We start from the raw sequence: 10,539 nt of genomic DNA on the forward strand, positions 1-10,539 counted from the left end.
GATATATAAGCTAGATAGAAATATTTAAAAATATAAATACTATAAATAATACTAAAACGACACTGATTGGCCTAAATCAGAACAATTATGTGTAAGTAAATGTGATCAATGATTTATTTTAGCCTGTTAAGGAATCAGCCTGAATCATACATATATATAATGCAACAGTGATTTTGAAGGTGCTTTATTACATAACCCCATAAGCACATGCACCTGGCCTGCTGGATATGAATTGTATTGAAAGTCCAGGTAAGCCTTGTGTGTTGTTGTATGTTGTGCTTGTTTTTTAGTTGTATGTAAAAATTAGGGGGAGCCATAAATCTGATACCAAGGAAAATTATGATTGTCATTTCAATAACTATTTAATAACTCTGAACTGACTTTTATTATTATGCTGAAATATGTAGTGCTAAAATCTGATTACATCACAGCTGAATGTGTCTGAACATCTTGCAACAAATGTCCCTTTTCCACAAAATACTTCCCACTGTGGTCTTGGAGAGACTGCGCCAAATATTTGAGTGGTCAAAATTGGAATTGCAACGTGTTAACAGAGCAGTTTGAAAAAAAAAATGTTCCTATAAGAGCAAGTTTCTATTTTAGTATTTTATTTATTTATTTAGAATTTTTTTATTCTCCTTATATGTTTGTAAAAGAAAGCTTAGTGATATTAAAGTGACAATCTGTAATAACACTAAATGACAGCACAACACCAAAATGCAAAATGGTTGAATGAGTTGTCATAATCTGTAACTCATATTATTTTCTATACATTTCTATTAGACTTTCCATGTAAATGTGTCCTGAATTGATTATTTTTTCTCAGAAAGGGGGATGTGTGAAGTTCTTTCTGTTCTTTCTGCAATGCGCTGCAGAGGAAGCTATGGATGAGAATCTGTGGCCTAACATAATGGGACATCAGGAGGTGTAAAAAGGATTTTTACATTTCTAATTTTGTATTTTTCCCTTTGTGCTGTGAAATAGTCTTGTCTATTTCTTTTTATGTAGCACAATTATGTTTACAGTAATTATTGAGAGACCAAAAGTGAAAGCGTAAATGTGCATCCTGTCCAATCTTTTGCAATCAATATCACACATATAATAATGTGTAACATACTGTTGAAATTAATAGATGCCACACAGGAAAAGTACAGTCCTGTGCATTTTCAATCATTAAAAAAGTCTTTATTTATATTCAGGGTTTTTTTTTCTGTCTCATTTCCTTTTTGTCTTCATTAAGTACATAAGGGCCCAGGGTAATTCTCATATCAGACCTCTGTACTTTTCAAAGCATAGCATGTTATTCACAGCTGCTGTGGACCTCAGTGTTTGGCCAGGTATCACCTGAGTGTCACTGCAATTGACTATTTCTTGATCCCACTGGCCAAAGTGCACACAGCATTTCTGTATAAAGCTTTTTTTCTGAGTCGTCGGTCCTAGGCTGTGGCCTCAGTTCAGCCCCCTGCCCACACTAATGGCGCTTTTCCACTGCGTGGTACGACTCGGCTCGGTACGGCTCAGTACGGCTCGGTTTGCGTTTCCACTGCAGTTCAGTACCGCTTTAGAGTGGGCGGGATTATTCACATGTCATTATAGTTGCGCCGCCTCTACTACCACGACTCCTAAAATAACTTTTTCATTCCGCGTCGCCCCCTCAAGCTCTCGCTGGATCCGCTCCTCTGCTATCAACGAGAGGAACGTCTGTACTTCCGCAACAGACAACAAAACTTTTTGGTTGTTAAAAAAAGGTGCGCTCGTTCAAAACAGTAGCATTCGATCCTTCGCTGGCTGTGCTGATTTAAATCTAGCGGTTCTTTTGTGTTTGTGTCGCAAGTTCAGTGACGCGGGTAGTGACGATTCTCTCCGGCCAATCCGTGATCAGCAGAGTTTACACGTCACGTTTTGGTAACAGTACGGTTCGCTTGGAACCCCAACCGAAGTGGTACTAAAAAAAGTACCAGGTACCAGGTACTGTACCCAGTGGAAACCCCCCCAAAAGTGAACCATACCGAGCCGTACCGTGCCGTACCATGCAGTGGAATAGCGCCATAACTGTTCCAGATGGCGAAGGGAGGTACAGCAGAGGTAAGGCCACAGTCCTGTGCTGTGACACAGGTGGGGAATGGCCTGTTTAAACCCACAGGAAAGCATGCCTGGCTGACGCCCCCGTCCCTCCATCAGCTGTCCATGCCTACAGGCACACTGCATACACATGGGTTTGCTTGAAAAAGTCTGCTACACCAAGAAACTAGCTGAAAAACTTGTGAGGTGACAGCGATATTTAATAATTAAATATTTTGTGTCAGCATGCTTGAAAATGGGCAGATAAATATTCCTTTACTCGTGTGACATATTTAATTATTGAGTGAATTAAAATATTATTTTACATTCTAACGGATAGATAGATAGATATATAGATAGATAGATAGATAGGTTGGATGGATGGATGGATGAATGGATGGATGGTCGGATGGTTGGATGGATGGATGGATAAACAGACAGACCGGCAGGTAGGATAGAGAGAGAGAGAGAGAGATGGATGGACGGACGGACGGACGGATGGATAGATAGATAGATAGATAGATAGATAGATAGATGGATAGATAACCGATGTAGGTCAACACTTTAATCTAGGTGGATCCTGCTTTTCTTGTCATCTATCAGTCTGGGACCACATTAGCCACTTGAATGCTGTTAGGTGAAGCAGAATGGGCATTTCTGGCCGTATGTTTCCCCATCTGAAACAGATAAAGCTGTCCTGCACACCTTTGACTGTGGCTACAGCTGTCCCTCTCTCCATCCAGGGCCACATACGAGGAGCTCCAGCGACCACTGACGTGGACACATGCACACATGAAAGCGTCCATGGACAAATCTCCTGAGCTTCTCTGTCGTCCTAAAACCTTCTCAGGGTTCAGCTGGCAAAGTGCCCTCTCGTCCATTGGGAAGGTCAGTGTGAGGTGGGGACTGAGAGGGTCTGGGAAGGGGGAGCGATTAGGTAAGGTAAAAGTGCTGTCGGAGGTCTTCTACCTCAGTCTTATCCCTCAGGACGGGGGAAGGGGTTGTGTGTCTGTGTATGTGAGAAAAGAGGATTTCGTATGAGATCCCCATATTACCTTTCCCTGGTCAGGTGGAGCCATATGGGACATGTGTGTTTATATGTGTGTGGGCTTGACAGATGATTGTACTATGTACTATTGTACTATAATATATCTTAACTGTTATTCTTGTAAAATATAAAGAATTATTGATGCTTAGCATAGTCTTAACCCTTAAATAGTTGCTCTATCCTAAGGGATCTTTGAGAGACAGCAGGGAGGAACACTGAATGAATGGGCCTGATTTCTGAAAAAAAAAAACTGAAAAGAAGGACCCTGCGAATCTCAGTGTCAGTCAGGTCAAGTGATCTGGTAAATATTCTCTGGCAAAAACTCACCATCTTTATCTAAAAGTAACTAGGCAGTAAGCTGTGAGAGGACCACTGACCTTACAGTCAATGCTCCCAACCTTTACATGCTAAAGTATTTTCATGAGAAATACAAACCATAAAAATTTAAATGAAAGCAATCTAAAATAGAAACATTATTTGAGTCTTATAGTTAAATAGTGGATTTTAAATAGTATAATATATTGTATGTGACATGTCTCATTGTCTGTATTGTAACTTTATACTGTATATTGATGCATTGCACACTGAGTGGATTTCAGTTGTGACTAAGATAAATTCCAGTACTTCAAACTTATTCTGTTACTATTAATAGAATTAATATTCTATTAATAATTAAAAATAATTTCTGAGCTTCCAAATCAACAAATAAGGTTTAAGAAAAAACTTGAACTACAGATTGTTTATATTTGGGAAAATTTTTATAATGTAATTGTGTGATAAGGGAAAAGAGTACACTCTAAAAAATGCGGGGTTAAATATAACCCAGCGCAGGGTTAAAAAGGGACAAACCCAGCTATTGGGTTGTTTTGACCCAGCGGTTTCCAAAACAATTAACAATACCCATGTTATACACTTATTAGTACTATATTTCAGTGTGCTGTTTATTCTAATATGAGCTAATGGGACAAACGGCATAATTTAAATTTGTTCAGAAAGTCTAAGTGATTATGACTCTGATTTGAAAAGTCAGCAGGATAGCACAGTTAAAATGACTATGAACAAAATGCTTACTTTTCCATTTTTATTTATTTATTTCATTTGTAAGTCAGGCCTGTTGTATAATTTCACATTGTTTAGGCCCAAGAGCTATTTACATGCCGATTCATGATGTCTGTTCGTCTGAGATTTCCCAGAAATAAATAATATTTTTCATAAAAAAATATTTATTTATTTATTTATTTTCACTTATAGAGACCATCAAGACCATCAGCACAGTCTTTACATTTTCATGCTTTTTGGTGATAGCACACTTTTTGATTTGTTCTCTTAATTTTAAATTACTTGCAGTGATAGGCTATTGCCCATTTTAACTGACTGCAGTTGGTCTACATGTAAAATAATGCTTATGATCTGTGTTGTCTGGCAGGATGGAGAGCCCAGGTGTGAGTGCGGACATGAATATTCATTTAAAACCTATAGGTCAAACTGAGAATACTACAATACTACAATACAGCTTGTAAAGTTCACTCCAGGTTTTGTATGCACGCCAGTGTTCTAATAATAATAATAATAATTCCTTACATTTATATAGCGCTTTTCTGGGTACTCAAAGCGATTTACATTGTTCTGTCTGCCCATATCAACTGAGCTGGACGGACTCAATAATTAGTTTAATTTTCCTAGCAGAGTTTTAACGCTGTATATTTTGTTAAGCAGTGGCACTTCTGAAGACTCTCTGCTGTGCTCTGTGTTGGATGCGGTGGCCTCTGGCAGGTCCGCTGGATGAGGAAGACAGTCTCTCACTGCCCCCAGCCAGTGCAGCTGTTACTTGGGTGTGACATCTGGGCTTGATAAATAGTCATGATGCCAGCGGTGCCCCAAACACCCCTAGGTGCCACACACTACATCCATGCCACACCCCCTGCACATCCTACTTTTCCAGATGCATGCTGGGGAACCATGGGGTGCCATCCAACCTCACCGCCTCACAGCCAAGGCTCTCAGACTGGCAGCCAAGCCATATGTCAAGGTCATATCTGAGTGAGAGAAGAGAACTATATTGTACCTCCTCTGGGTGCACTTAGTAGTTCTAAAACACAGAAGTAATTTGTGTTTTTAGAATAGCAGTTGTTGATTTGTGAAAATAGCCCAAAAAGGTCTTTGGTTAATGCTAGTAGTGTGATAGAAAAGTTCAACCAAAAATGAAATTTTGCTGAAAATGTATGAGTTTGTTTCTTCATCAGAACAAATTTGAAGAAATTTTGCATTATATCACTTGATCACCAGTGGATCTGCAGTGAATGGATGCCATCAGAATGAGAGTCTAAACAGCTGATAAAATTATTCACTGCAGGAAGCGTTATTATGGATTATGGCAAGAAGCAATGGTTAAAACGCCTTAATGATTGATTTATTTTAACATGCAGCTTTTTCACTTCACAAGACATTCACTGATATACTGAACGAAGTTGTGTGGATTACTTGTGGATTATTGTGATGTTTTTTAGCATCTTTTTGGACTCTCATTCTGATGGCACCCATTCACTGTGGAAGATCCATTGGTGAGGAATACTAAATTTCTCCAAATCTGTTTCAAAATTGACTCATCTACATCTTGAATGGCGTGTGAGTAAATTTGTTAGCAAATTTTCATTTCTAGGTGCACTATTCCTTTAAAAAGTGTTTTGTGTGTGTATTTGTGTGTATTTGTGTGTGTGTGTGTGTGTGTGTGCGTGCATGCGTGCGTGTGTGTGTGTGTGTGTTTATGTAAGATGCTACATATGGACTATTAGCACTTTCTATTAGCTTCCCAAGTTGGCCTACAAACTGACATCATGAAACAACTTTGTTTTAGCTTGGGAACCAAACATTTTATAGTGTTTTATAGTGTTTGAAATAGTCGATGAGTACTATAGTTACTTCTTTTGCATAAGTACTTACTTTGCAACCATTTAAAAAGTATGCTGTATATAGTAAGAATGTGTGCAGTATGAATGTAATCTTGATGCACTCCAGCGTCAGCTGTGTCGCTTCACTGCCATTTACAGCTCCTCTCCCATGGCCTCATGGGATAGTAAAGTGTCCATCTGAATCTCTCCAGAAGTAGTAGGTCATCCAGGTACTTTCTGAATTTTTGCTGTCTTATAAATTCAACATACTACTATTTTAACATACTATATATACTATTTAACATACTACTATTTTAACATACTGTTTTCGCCTATTATATATGAGAAAAATAGGCATACAGCCCATTTAAAAAAAATACCGAGAAGAGAATGATGTCTGTTATCGGTTCTTGCATGACAATGGAATTGCATGTCTTTGTTATTATTGCATTTTAAATGTTTATTCCTTAAAGGTACTAAAACAACTGTTAATCGAACCTGACGTTCTTTACAATTCCCACGCCTATGTTTTCCATGTTTCAATTTTAGTACAGAACAGTGATTTAAAAGAGTCTTTGTCAGATGTTATAAAACATGTTTAAATAGTGATGTCATTTCTCTCTCTCTTGCGTGGAATGTTTGTCGTACTAAATTTGTTTTCCATCATTGTGGTATTTTGTTCCTCGGGATGGGCACAACTGGGAACAGCTGGACTCAAGTAAGTTTAGCGATGTTGGTTTTCATTTTTCTCTGAGGGCTCAACACGCCTTCACAGGGGACAAAGGGGCTGAAAAATACACATCTGGAGGCGCAGACTGTATTTGCATAACAACAACTGGATGACATATCTTCCCACTTTTCTTTTCTTCATGTCTTGAAGAATGTTTGTCTTGGCTCATCTTCAAGGTATAGGCATAATCGCGTGGAACCTCCCAGGACGCAGAGAATCTTCTCTGTGAAGATTCTTCTGCTGAATCTTGGTGAGTTACCAAGTGCATTTTCACACAGGAAGTTGATCACAGTTTTTAAGCTTTGTCACAGTATAAACAAATATTAAAATATGTTTTAACAGTGTGATTGTTGCAAATGTTTCAGAAATGCATTTGTCACGGAAAAATTAGCATCACCGTTTCTTCAAGATCTTTAATGCACCACACAATACTTTTTATTTTAATAAGACCTGCATAACCAGTCACAGTGTGTAGTTGAGGAAAGAAATTGGCTAAATTTTGGATATTGGTGAAAATTAAGGGTTCCGTTTCCATATTTTTGTTTTTGAATGTGTAGAGCATTTGAAATGTTGATCATGTTACATGAACAGGTGTCTATCCAGATTCTTAGTCAAATGGTAAATATTTGTTTATGCATCTGTCATTAAGGGGTGTGTGCGTAAATTTGCTCATTGTACTCATAGTCATTTGTGTGCAGTGTGAATATATGTCTCCATATGGTTCTGCCATGATCAAAAGCATACTGGAACTCAAACTGAAGAAATATTTAATACTTACCAGATCAAATTTTTAACACAATCTAACACAAAATGAATAAATTAAGTTTTCCCTATAAGTATTCATATGGATGTTATTTGCTCCAAAATTGATATAGGCCTACATCTGTTTGTATTTCTTCAGAATATATTGCATGATGTAACCTATAAATAAATTGAAGAGATAGAAGCTCTCCTTGGAAGGTTTATGTGTAAAAATAATGATGTCTGGTTATGGAACAAATCTTTTTGAGTCAGATCTTTTCAGTGAATCATTTGATTTACTTCACAAGTCAAGTCTGATTGATTCATTTTTGAATCAAACTGATCCAAGGTGGCTAGCTAGATACTGTAACTAGCGTCATGTCTACATATAAATATTCGAGTAAAAAATAGACATCCTTGTCAACTGCTTTAGGAGTTCTAGAAGGCACTACAAGGAGGCTAACTTTTCAAAAAGCATTCCCATAATCTGCCAAATGTCTTGAAAGACACATCTGCAAGCCCCTCCTTAGACAAGCTCACCACTGCATCTCCTCACATCTCGCTCTCTCTGATGGATGGTTTGTTGGAGAGTGAGCTGAAAAAAACAGCCACTTGCAATTCATCAGGCCTGGAATAATGAGCGGAGAGCTACATTGATTTAGCCCGAGGCTTACAGCTCGAACATCTGGCCTGGTTGGCAGCCATAGTCAAGGCCAGCACTATTGGAAAGCTTTCTTTGGAGGGTCCAGATGCAAAGAGAGGAGGATCGGTACAAATGCTACAGATGGAAACGCTGGAACAGATGATGTGGTGGGCAGCTCCCGCCACCGTTGGCACAGGTAGCTTGTCTCCAACAGCTGGCACAGGTTAGGCATTCCTGGGAATTGGTGCCACAAGGCAAATGTTCGCACTGGCAGAGGTTGTGGTTATGGTACATATACACACTGTTCGTACAGGTATCATCAATCAGGTGGACCGTGGGACTGAATGATAATAGGAAAATTGTTCATCTTTGCTTCTGTTTATGCGATTTATTTCTCCTGCAAATCTATTTAAAGCAAACCAAATAACCGGATAGGTCTACGCATTTTCACTTTTTTTATGTCAACATTAAAAGCAATAAATGACATTAATTTAGAATAGTTCAATAAACAAAATTGTATTACTGACTGACTTTGTCAATTTTATTCCTCCGACAATGAAAATAGTTCCAAACTAAGCCACAGCAAAATAAACCATGGCATGTCTCCAAGCAGTGGAGTAATGAGCTTAATTTTTTTACACTTTATTATGTCTTTCCATTCAATTCACTGAATACATTATACAAAAAAAATATTTATTTTATAAAGACATAATATTTTCCCCCAGTAAAGACGCGGGTGTGTCTCAGTAAGCTCCCTAGTTAGAGAATTTGCATATTGTGTACACAAATTCAGGCACTGGAGAGAACCCTGGCTCACTACACATTGGGACACTGATGACTGATGAGTTTCTGGTGACATGGAAACATACTTGAATTGTAAAAAGTCACCAATGTCATTTATCAAAAACAGCCAGAGAGATATCTTTCTGACAGTATTTTGTAATGCTGTTTAGAGTACATTATGCAAAATGCTGCAACATTTCAGTCATGAATTAATTATGAAAGTTAGCTAGATTCCGTTCACTACTGAAAATGTGACCAGGAAAAATATGACATTTTCCGTTAGCATCGGTGCCCCCAGGTTTTTGTGGTGCATTGTGGGATTTTCTATGGAGCAACGTTCCAGTGCACTAGAGAGATTTTGAGACAGGGTTAGTTGGCTGACTCTGCATGCATATGAATGGAAGTCCATGGAATGAAATGTATAGTGTAACTGGCCCTTGAGTGCTCTTGGAACGCCGCTCAGCCAATCAGAATCAAGGACTGGAACTAAGTCTGTTACATGAAATATATACATCATTGAAAAATCCTCTATTATATGAAGTATGCTACACTTATATAGTAAAGAAACTAAAAAAACACACGCTTCACACTAAAAGTGACACTTATATACACAAACACATTTGGTCACACTGAGGCATGCTTTTGGATTCACAGACGAAAAAAATAACAGATTGTGTGTGGGGGTTGAGTCTGAGACTGAATATAATGGTCTTGCCCAGATGTATGTGTCTGGACTGCTCAGACTGGCACAAAGCTGGCCACTGCTCACTGATGGACATCTGGATAGCAAATTGGTTAATGGTGCCTCCAAGCCAAAAGGTAGTCAGCCATCTCTTCTCCCAGCAATGCAAGAGCTGCCACGCATTTGTGTTCCACCTATCCCAGGAAAACATCCCCCTACAGGCCTGAGAAAAGGCTGGAGAGTGAGAGAGGGTGTAGTGCTTAGTCCAAACCAGGTCTCTGTCTGGAGGGGAGCATGTCATGATGTGGGTTTTAAAGGGGTCATATGATGCGATTTCAATTTCACCCCACACCCACCCTGAACACCTCTCCACACAACCATTCACACCTCCAGCAACCCCCCTCTACCCCACAACTGCAATTCAGATCAGTGAAGACGAGGTGCGCCAGGTCTTCCGGAAGCAGAAAAGGAGAAAAGCACCAGGCCCAGATTGTGTTACTTGTGGACTTAATGACTACAGGCCTGTGGCTCTAACGTCTGTGGTCATGAAGTCTTTTGAAAAACTGGTGCTGGCCCACCTGAAGGACATTACTGGACCCTTGCTGGATCCTCTTCAGTTTGCCTACAGAGCAAACAGGTCTGTGGACGATGCAGTCAACATGGGACTGCATTATGTTCTGCAACATCTAGACAGACCAGGGACTTATGTGAGGATCCTGTTCGTGAACTTCAGCTCGGCTTTTAACACTATCATCCCAAACCTCCTCCTGTCCAAACTAACTCAGCTCTCCGTGCCCACCTCTGTCTGTCAGTGGATCACCAGCTTCCTGACAGACAGGCAGCAGCTAGTGAGGCTGGGAAAACTCACATCCAGCACCCGTATAATCAGCACTGGAGCTCCTCAGGGTTGTGTTCTCTCCCCACTGCTCTTCTCCCTCTACACCAACGACTGCACCTCTAAAG

Source organism: Sinocyclocheilus anshuiensis, unplaced genomic scaffold (genome assembly GCF_001515605.1).
Source record: "Sinocyclocheilus anshuiensis isolate Anshui unplaced genomic scaffold, SAMN03320099.WGS_v1.1 scaffold63, whole genome shotgun sequence".
Lineage (NCBI taxonomy): Eukaryota > Metazoa > Chordata > Actinopteri > Cypriniformes > Cyprinidae > Sinocyclocheilus > Sinocyclocheilus anshuiensis.